General features: G+C 39.6%; 1 protein-coding gene across 2 annotated transcripts in view; it reads left to right on the forward strand.

The window, feature by feature from the left end:
- The first annotated feature begins 4,594 nt into the window (after positions 1-4,594).
- Positions 4,595-11,036, forward strand: part of FUT8 (fucosyltransferase 8 (alpha (1,6) fucosyltransferase)) — a 232,794-nt gene continuing 226,352 nt past the window's right edge. Inside the window, exons 1-2 of one of the 2 annotated variants that reach the window (XM_014549149.1) lie at positions 4,595-4,657; positions 9,379-9,479. The gene's annotated coding sequence lies outside the window, so the exon portion shown is untranslated. Of the gene's footprint in view, positions 4,658-9,378; positions 9,480-9,877; positions 10,565-11,036 lie in introns of those variants that run through there. The other variant, XM_014549150.1, reaches the window with a different exon arrangement.

The following is an 11,036-nucleotide window of genomic DNA, read 5'->3' on the forward strand; positions in this document are numbered from 1 at the left end:
TTTCCTCTGATGCTTGAAAAAATAGCTATTAGAAGGTATTTGAACTTTCTTAGAATCCATTTGCAGTATCTTACAATATGTAACGACAAACCTTCTTTTATTTAATCAAATCCTCTCTGTTGAAAAAAAGGTCACTTTCTCCATTCATTCATTTACTCATCCATTCATTCAATAACTATTTATTGAGCATCTCCCATAGGCTAGGCACTATTATAGACACTGGGGATATGATAGCGATAGTGAATCCATCTGATTCAGTGATTCTTTGTTAGGATTTTGCTTTTTTGTAAATGAAATGTTGAGCATGACAGATGAATAGAATATTGGGTTTGGGATAAGAAGACCTGAATTCTAAATGTGATTATACTGAACCATGAATTATATTAATGGTATCAAATAACTTGTTACCCAAACCCCAAGTATCATTTATCTTTAGTTACTTTTCACCTAATCAGTTAGCACATCCTTCACAATTTGACATTTGCCCCCAGCTATCCATTTTATCTCCCACTTATTTCTTGTTTAAATTATTGCATCCAAAGCCATGCCACATTTGATTGTGTAGGTCATCTACTGCATGTAACAAAAACATTAGTGCCCAGCAAACATCCATGTGCTCCTCTATATTTCCCAGACTCCCTTGTTGTTAATTCAGAGCTACATGACTTCTATTTATACTACTTATATATTAGACATTCATAAACTCTTTGTTTCAACATATGGTAGCATTAGCTTTTCATAATACTTGTCTAGAGATTAGCTTTTTAAAATGTTTGCCTTTCTGCCCTTGCCAGTTTGCCTCAGTGGATAGAGCATCGGCCTGTGGACTTGAAAGGTCACGAGTTTGATTCCAGTTAGGGGCACATGCCCGGGTTGCAGGCTTGATCCCTGGTAGGAGACGTGTATGAGGCAGCCAATCAATGATTCTCGCCCATCAATATATTTCTACCTCTCTCTCCCTCTCCCTTCCTCTCTGAAATCAATAATATATAAAAAAAAGGCACGTACCTCGGTTGTGGGCTCCATCCCTGGCTCTGGGGCGTGTGTGGGAGGCAACCAATAGATGTGTCTCTCTCACATTGATGTCTCTCCCCCTCCTCTCACTCTCTTTAAAAATCAATGGAAAAATGTGCTCGGATGAGGATTAACAACAACAAAAAAGTATGCCTTTCATATGTGAAGACAGTTTTGTCCCATTATCATAGGGTTTTCACTTTTTTCCTGATTTTAAAAGGAGCAATTATTATTGCATTTACATAATTCATTATTTCTCCTGAGTTCACCTTGTGTAAGGGTGCTGACTCATTTAGTTGGTGAGAAGCTGGATAGTCAATTTGGAGAGTAACTCCAACATAGTCCACCTGACTTCATAAACAAAACCAGGACCAATGTTTACTGGAAATAACACATTGGAGAATTTACAAAGGCCAATATGAAGGCTGAAACTGAGTTGAATTGCTAAGTACTGAGGGTGGGAGAGGGTGGTAAAATCTGTATGTGAATATTAGAGGGATTAGGAGAGTTGTAGAAAATTGAAGGGGAAAGCAAGATACAGGAGTATAACAGGGTATCAGAGATGTCAATTCTTGTGTCTGCCCCCTCCCACTTCTACTAAAGAGTCTACAATGCTCAAGCCCATAGTCCCTGCTGAAGAGGCAGCCACCATCACCTTGCCACAGAAGTCTAGAGCAGAATTAATACCTGACTGAAGGCCAGATGACCTATGATGTGACTTAGTAAAAAAAGATTAAGACCCAACAAGAGTTCCCTATCTGGAGAACATTTACCAAGAAACTGAGAATTGGATAGTTAAGATTTTGTCATGCCATGAAAAAGATGAAATGATAAGAAAACATAAATTACCAGCAAGCAAAAATCTAAAGGTGAAATAAAGAATGAGAGTCTGGCCCCACCGGTTTGGCTCAGTGGTTGAGCGTCAATTCATGAACCAGGAGGTCACGGATCGATTCCCAGTCAGGGCACATGCCCGGGTTGCTGGTTCAATCCTCAGTAGGGGGCATGCAGGAGGCAGCCAATCAATGATTCTCTCTCATCATTGATGTTAATATCTCTCCATCTTTCTTCCTTTCTGAAATCAATTATATATATACTAGAGGCCCGATGCATGAAGATTCGTGCAAGAATGGGCCTTCCTTTCCCTGGCTGCCGGCACCGCCTTTGCTCCGGCCCGGAGCCACCTTTCCGCCTTCCCACGCTACCCAGAGGCCTGGAGCAAGTGTCCCGCCCCGCCCCTGGCCGCTCAGTGCCTGCATACACAAATTAACCTGCTATCGTTGTTGGGTTAATTTGCATACCCACTCCTGATTGGCTGGTGGGTGTTGCGAAGGTACAGTCAATTTGCATCTTTCTCTTTTATTAGTGTAGATGAATGGGAGTCTGTTGGTACTGAGAGAAGAGCAGAAAATGATCTGGGGGAATGTGAGAAAGATGGAAACCTGGAGGAGCAGGTCTCCAGTTGCCTCAGTATCTGATGGCAGTTCAGCCCCAGGTAAGTTTCAGTTAATGTGTTTTGAACTGAAAACAGTTCAAAGTCCTCCTTTCTTTGAAGTAACTTGAGTTACTTGGTTCCTTGCACCTTAAAGAACTCAAATAAGTTGGATGGACTTTTCAGCCATTTGACATGTCAGTGTAAGAGCCCAGACGAGCAGGAGTATATTTTAAACTAAAAGATTAGCCTTGAAATAAATATGTTAGCTCCACTTGACTTTATGTGAATTGCAAGTGTACTTGTAAATTGTGTCAACACAATTTATAGTGGGTTGTTTTTAGGACCTTTACTCTTTGTTTTAAATACCAACAGTTGTGTTATGGCATGTACCACAGACCTGAAATGGCATTCAGCCTTTGGGCCCGGAAACCTTGTCAATCACCTATTTCTTTTTCATGTTATCTTGACTCTGGATTTAGATCAGATAGTAACAATAGTGTCCACAAAGGTTTGCTTTAGTTTATGGTTTTTGTAGAGCTATAAATGGTCCAAGAAGGCACCTGTCAGACATCATGTCAAGGTAACAGGATGGAGAGAAGTGGTAAGAAGGTTATATCCCCTTCCTTTTTAAAAAAGATATATTTTTATTGATTTCAGAGAGGAAGGGAGAGGGAGAGAGAGATAGAAACATCAATGATGAAAGAGAATCATTGACCGGCTGCCTCCTGCACACCCCACACTGGGGATTGAGCCCGTAACCTGGGCATGTGCCCTGACTGGGAATTGAACCATGACCTCCTGGTTCATAGGTCCACCCCCAACCCCCGAGCCACAGTGTCCATGCTCCCCTTCCTTTTTATGATGTTTTTTTAAAAACAGAAGTCCCACACAACATTTTTGCTTAGATATCAATAACCCAAATTTAGTGGCCACACCCATGCAAGGTTACTAGAAAGTATTATATTTTAGCTGAGTAGTAATAGGACCATCTAAAGCTTAGGGATTGGTTATTATGGAAGAATAAAAGAAGAGATATAGGTAGGTAATTTGAAGTTTCTGTCACAGGTATTTTACATATAGTTGGTATTTGATAAATATTTCTTGATTAATTTTTTATAAACTTGATGATCATATTCTTTGAGGTATCACTCAAGTTGTTAATAAAGATCATGGATCCAAGAATTTTCCCTCTTCTTATTGTTTACTTTATAATAACACTAATAGCCAAGTGCACAAATTCATGCACATTGAAAGGAAATTAATTGAAAGAAATATTTTACTACACTTGATCTTAGCCAAAAGGCCGAGAAGTGATAGGGAGAAATATTTTAATATTGCTATTCGCCCTTTCTCTATAATAGAAGTGTCAACCAAATTCATGATCGACAATGACAGATGGAAACATGTGTGCAACTGGCACCAGTGAGAGCTTTATATGTATTGCGCATACACAAGTCAACTTAGCCTTTTATATTATAGAATAAACTTGCTTAATTAGACCTGTTCTGATTTAGCGAACCTTTTTCCAGCCCAGTGAAGCACCTCAACTTCTCTTTCAGGTAATTGTCAGCAACACAGCAGTAAATACCAACATGAAGCAGATTATTATTGTAGATCATGCAGGGAGAACAAAGGGTAAAATATTTAACTGCAGCAGTGTTTGACTATATTCTGCGCAGTGAGAAAACCTGAAGTCATTTTCAAGATCCACCATTTCTTACTTCTTTTCAGTCGGGTCAAGTTTCTAAGCTTTCTAAATCTCCGTTTTCTGGCTAATGAAAAGAAAATAGGATTCCACCAAGTCTCCTATCTACCTACTCCAGGACTTCTGTGAGGATCAAATGAGATGAGGCACGTGAAAAAGCTTCACAGACATTTGGTTATAGTGTGAAATGTTTCCTCCTGGCTATAAAGCAAGTTGTATTCCTGGGCTGAAGAAACTGCAAGGAGACTAGTTGTAGGGAGAGGAAGTGGTGTTGCTATGTGACATCATTACCTGGATGGTTGGGCACTTAGTATATTAGCCTTTTATATATATAGATAATAAAACATATCATTGCATTAATTGCACCTCAAATAAAGCCATCAGGAATTATTGGGGAGTAATATTGGAAGGATATGGGAGAAACCCTTGGAAGAGACAAGCCAAAGCAGAAAGAAAGACAGAGATTTGTCAATGGTCAAGAAAACCTGGAACTGAGAATTCCAGTAGGTATAATAAAGACATATTTTTCATCTTTTCTGTTTCCCTCTGTTCATTGACTTTATTCTCTCAGTACAAAATGTGTATTTCCACTTGGCAAAAAACATGCCCAGTGACATCTCTCATATTTTATATCTAGGTGAGGCTTGAGATGACCTCTCTTCCAAAATCTAAAAATCTTGGAGGAATGGCTACACTGGCACCTCTTGGGTCAGGTGTTCTGCTCTTGACCAATTAGCTGGGCCAAGGAACAATTAGTAGTAACATGGTTTCTTTTGCTGCCATAATGTAATAGAAGTGTGGAAATGGGAGGAGTTCCCATAGGAAAGGTGGATGCTGGCTATACAGTTGTATAGGCTATCCTATAATTATACATGATGGAAAAAACACAGGTCAGTGATCTGAATTATATGAATGATAAAGGAGAACAGGATCAATCTTAATGTAAAAAATTGATTTATCTATGAATAAACATCATTTGATAGAGCTGCAATATATAGAATGTTTACTATGTTAGGCATTATGCTAAGTGTTTTTTTATATGTCGAGTCATTTATTCCTCACAACTCTATGAACTAGAGACTACTGTCCTCTATAGATGGAAAAACCAGAGCTTAGAGAGGTTAAGTAACTTGTCCAAGATCATATAGCTAGTAAGTAAGCTATATTTGTGTTAAGTTCAAAGTTTTTAACTACCAGGGTAATATACTGTCTCATTACTTTCCTACCTTGAGTGGAAAATTATGGTCATTTTTGATGAAACAATTAGCAGTTTTTATTTTTTCCCCCTCAGTTCTGCCATAGCAAGCCATATGAACTTAATAAATCTTATACTGGGTTTTAGTTTTTTCATCTGTAAAAAGATTGGGTTGAATCAAACTACTTTTTCCCCTTGTTAGTGCAGGTAATATTTTATTTCTGAAGACAAGAGGGTGAGCTTTATATTTTTTAAATTTTAACTCATCAAATTTTTATGAGTGCTTCTTGAGCTAGAATCAGTGATGGCGAACCTATGACACGTGTGTCAGAGGTGACACGCGAACTCATTTTTTTGGTTGATTTTTCTTTGTTAAATGGCATTTAAATATATAAAATAAATATCAAAAATATAAATCTTTGTTTTACTATGGTTGCAAATATCAAAAAATTTCTATATGTGAGACGGCACCAGAGTTAAGTTAGGGTTTTTCAAAATGCTGACACGCCGAGCTCAAAAGGTTCGCCATCACTGCTAGATTTATGTTAGGAACCCTGATGAAAATAAAGATGTACAAAAATAAACATATATTTCTGCTTACCATATTATGGAGAAACAAACAAACTGAATTATTAGTTTGCAGAATTATAAGTCTAGAGAGGAATAGCCTTTAGGAGCAATATAGCCATCAGCTCAATCATATCATCAAGGTTTTTTTCTCTGTTTGATCAATTACTCTTGTGGCAATCTGGGCTATAGGCTGATTTGCTCATACCTGATAGGAAAGAGAATCCTTTTCTCTAAGTATGGACTAAAAATCTTTCCCTTTTGTCTGATTGGGCCAGTTTACTACAGGACTATAATGGTTTTCTGGTGTTTTAATTAGAATAGTCTAGGACCTAGCATAACTTATTTTCTAGGTCATACTGCAGTAAAAAGAAAAAAAAAGGAAAAGAAAAAAAAATCCTTAAACAACAAAGATGTATTTATTACTCAAACCAACCATCCTGACTTGATGAGAGTGAGAGGTGGGCTGTTCTACATTATCCTTTCTTGGGGACCTAGGCTGACAAAAGCTTTATCATCTTCAACAATACTGGTCTTGAGGCTGTGGCAGAGTAAACACTGTAAGAACTTACACTTGCAATTAAATGTTCTACCTGGAAGTAACACATATCGCCTCTACCCACAACCCACTACAGATTAGTGACTATAACTAGTTACGTGGCCCAGCCAAGAACAAGGGGGGAGGGGTGGCAGGGATGTACATGTGAAAATGGGACATGTGACAGGGTAAGCATTACAAGTCTCTATCATACCAGGGAATTCATTTACTGATTGACTCAGGCTAATTGAGTTGCCCTTTTGTAGTTGGAGGTTGGATAGTTACCTAAAAAACAAACAAAAACAAAACAAGCAACTCAATAAGGAAAATTTAGGAGTGGATGTTGAATAAGAAATCAATAGTGTGAACTATATGATACTTGATCCCAAAGGAGAAGAGAGAAATTTCAGCCATGGAGGCAAGTTACAGGGAGGGATAGTTTGTCTAGTTTCATCAGCCTCTAAATCAGCGGTTCTTAACCTGTGGCTCGAGACCCCCTTTCGGGGTCGAACGACCCTTTCACAGGGGTCGCCTAAGACCATCGGAAAACACATATATAATTACATATTGTTTTTGTGATTAATCACTATGCTTTAATTATGTTCAATTTGTAACAATGAAAATACATCCTGCATATCAGATATTTACATTACGATTCATAACAGTAGCAAAATTACAGTTATGAAGTAGCAACAAAAATAACTTTATGGTTGGGTGTCACCACAACATGAGGAACTGTATTAAAGGGTCGCGGCATGAGGAAGGTTGAGAACCACTGCACTAGAGTCATACGTGGGGCGCTTTGCTGGCACAGAAAGGAGGCGCACAAGGGACAGAGGAAGAGCTTTCTAAGTGACAAGAGAAAAATGTTTAAAAAATAACTTTTATCTACCTAACATAATTTTATGGTTGGGTGTCACCACACATGAGGAACTGTATTAAAGGGTCGCGGCATTAGGAAGGTTGAGAACCACTGCTCTAAATCAATCATTTATTCTTCTGATTGGAATGATTGGCTCTGGCTGTTTAATGAATGGGTGTAGATCAAGCATGTCAAACTCTCAGCCCGTGGGCCACATGCGGCCCACAATGAATATTTTTGTGGCCCAGCCAATATAACGGTATGTAAGAAATGTTTTAATAAAAATTTCATAACTTAATTTTTACAATATCCTGTTATACGTAATTATTAATAACGAATTACAACTTTCGCTAATGACTGATTATTATAACCATGTTGCATTCATTTCCATTACACGCCTTATGTGCAGGTGCACCATTTCTCTCCACTAATACTAGCAGTGGATATTTTAGCAGTCAATTGCCAGGTCATTAGTCTTATACTGACTTATTTGGTGTGTGCAACAGGGAATATTTCGCTTTTGGAGAACAAGAAAAATAGGTTTATTTGCATTATGCTTATTAATTTGTGCAGTGATTCAGTGTCTGGTAAGTTAATGTTCAAGAAAAAATATTAATTTTTATTAAAATGTTATATTATTTTATGTTAACGATTACTCATTTCAGCCCTTTGTATTCAGCATGTCTCTATCAAAATAAACCTATGTTTCTATGAAAATTGAAGCTATTGTTTTTTTGTGGCCCACATACACTTAAACCTTGTTTATTTGGCTCGTGTTAGCCTTTAAGTTTGACATGCTTGGTGTAAATAGACAATTTCAACTTAAGGATATGGCTCAAAAGTGGCTTAAAACATTTATTGAATTTGAAAATATAGGCTGTTTTTCCATTATTCATTGTTAGTTACTGTCAAGCAAGCTAGATTTATAGCTTAGGACTGGCAAACAACTAAAATTTATCTAGTCCAATCCCTTCATTTTACAGATGAGAAAACTAAGAGCCAAATGGGTAAAATAATTTTCTCAAGTTCACACCTTTTTGTATGTAGCAATAACAGTGCTGTCCTTTGGGTGTTCACAACTTTGGAAATGTGGTAGTGTTCATTAATTTTGATTTCAATAAAATGGCTACTCAGGTACTCCCTTTCATTTTGATAGTTTCCGTTGTCTAATGGTTGACTCCTTGTTCCACCCGCAAGACCTGCACAGCTCTGGTTGATGACTAAGAATTTGATGCAGGCTGTGTAAAAGAATACGATGTATTTAGAAGTTTCTATTAGTTCTCAGTATAATGTCATAAAGAATATTCTTCACAGTGTTTCGCTGAGCAGAACTTTATAAGTTTTTGCATCAGCTAAAATAGGTCTCGAGCCTAGTTGGTGAGGGTGTGGTGGTGGAGGAAGTGGTGGAACAATTCTACTTTCTTAAGCAAATACCTGAAACTAGGAGTGATGTGAGGCACAGAGAGACAGCTGGGGTGAGAAGAGAGAGTGAGAGGGCCCAGCAACAAAGAGACCGGAGCTTGTGAGAAAACACACTTTAACAGAGATGTGTTCTGGTGGCCAGTGATGTAGATAGAACCTTTGGGAGATGCTTTCTGTCAGAAAGTTAACCTGTTAAGAGAAAGGCAGAGTTTTAGTAACATTCCTCTCTGGAGACAATAAGAGAAATGTGTTTTTTAAAAGCAGGGACTGTTGTGAATTTTTTGTAAATTCATTATTGGCCTGGAACTTAATGTGTAGTTTGTTCTCAAAAGTCAGTTATTTAACTAATACTTCCAGTTCTGAGGTGGTAGCTAAATCCTAGGCATGTCCTGAAAAGGGCTTTGATAACAGTGTTCCGTCTCAGGCTGAGAAGCACATTAACTCAACAGAGCATAACTGAAATCGCTTAAGGTCTAGTTTCTGAATATATGCTAGAGACACTAGTTATTTGGTATTTTAATATATATTATACTGCACTATAAAAATGCACTAAATCTTGAACAAACATCCCTTGGGAAGATATTTCTCTTTTTTTTCTTTTTGAGCAGGAGTTTGAGAAGGTAATTATTTTAATCCCTAGGTTTCTGGAAAGAAAAAAATGAAGGCCAGATTAAAAAAAAAATCGATGTTTTCAGGCAAATGTAAAGCTTTGAACTTGGAGATCTTGAAGTATTGTACAAGGTAAGCTTTAAACATGCTTGCTAAAATACTTCAAAAAATGCTGTTAAACTAAAAAGTGAGTATTTGCCTCACTTCTGACTTCAAAAAATTATCTAGAGTACAACTGATAAGACTTTGGCCTTTAATCCATCTTGCTATGGCATAAGCCTAAAATTTCTGTTCCTTTCCAACCACCATAGCCTGCAACCCTTCTAGCGGATTTTTGCTGTTTACTAGTACAAGCTTAGTGCAGAGACGGCTTCAGTGGAGGAGAGCAACCACACATTCAGTAAATGATTGTTGAACGATGACTAAGCTGAGCTGGGACACAATTCGGGCTCTGCCAGTGTATTTTTTGACCTTAGACTAGTCACTCTACTTTTTTCTTAATGTTCCCTTCTTACAGGGAGCTCATAATAAAAATAACTGTAAACTACTTCGTGGAGAGCTTTTATTTTAAAGGGCTGCCAATAAATACTAGTCACAAGGTCTCACAAACCTCCCTCAGAAGCTAAGTTTATAGAGGGATAGGGAACTTTTTTCTACTTTGAATCAGCAGTATCTTATTTGTGTTTTGGGAGTACAGTTCCTGGCCTTTAAAAATGACTCCGTAAATACTGAATGTTTATGAACGTTATGAGGCAGATAACAGTCTTGGCAGTCCACTGCCTCTTAAATCTCTTCTCTGCGATCCTTTTCACACTCAGCATCTAAAAGGCCGCCGCTATTTGCTCTAGGATATGTACCCAAGGCATTTACTTCAAAACACCCACATCTAGAGGAAGAATTCTTCTGTGTTTTAGGGCATCATTTCGCTTTTCCACAGCACTGCACCTCAGGCTTGGGATCTGGGTCCGGAGGCACCGGGAAGAGTTCGGTAAAGGAAGCTCATCTTCCCGCCTTCTGATTGGTCGGCTCGCACTCCACTCACGCAGCTCGCGGTTCTGATTGGCCACCGTGCCCCCGCCTCGGCTCGCGACTACTTTGTGTGCCCCGCCAGCGCGCTCAGGTCCTGGGTCTCAGCTCGCCGTCTGGGCTGGTGTGAACTAGCTCTTCGGCCCACTGCTCTGCATCGCGGGCGGCAGGAATTTCCCGAGTCCGAGCGGGTAGGAAGCATCCTGAGGAAAAGCCCCCACTCCTCCGTTCCGTGTTCTCTTTCCCGTACTGAATAAACTTCCGCCTCATTGAGGGGTAGTCGCAGCCGCGGGTCGGGGGAGAGGCCAGACATCGAATTCAGGCCCTCGTGGGGGATCTTTACATCCGGCGAGTGTGGAAACATAGCTCACACGAGAAAGTAGGGCTTCGCCAGTCGGTTGTGGGTGCGTGCCAGCTTATGTTCGCGTTGCAAGCTGCAGCCGGGCAGCAGCGATCATGCCTAACAAGTGGCAGAGAGTCTGTTCCCAATCTCCAGTATCAGGTGCTCCTTAGGGCCGCGGCTGAACTGGCGCGGGCCAGTCCGTCCCAGCGGTCGAAAATGCGGGATTCCCTGGAGGTGGCGCTCCCAGGAATGCGAAGCCGGCTGGTCTCGCGTCCCCCTCAGCCTCCGGCCTTCCAGCGGTAGAGGGCGGCCTACGCTCG

This window comes from Myotis brandtii, unplaced genomic scaffold, assembly GCF_000412655.1.
Source record: "Myotis brandtii unplaced genomic scaffold, ASM41265v1 scaffold536, whole genome shotgun sequence".
Lineage (NCBI taxonomy): Eukaryota > Metazoa > Chordata > Mammalia > Chiroptera > Vespertilionidae > Myotis > Myotis brandtii.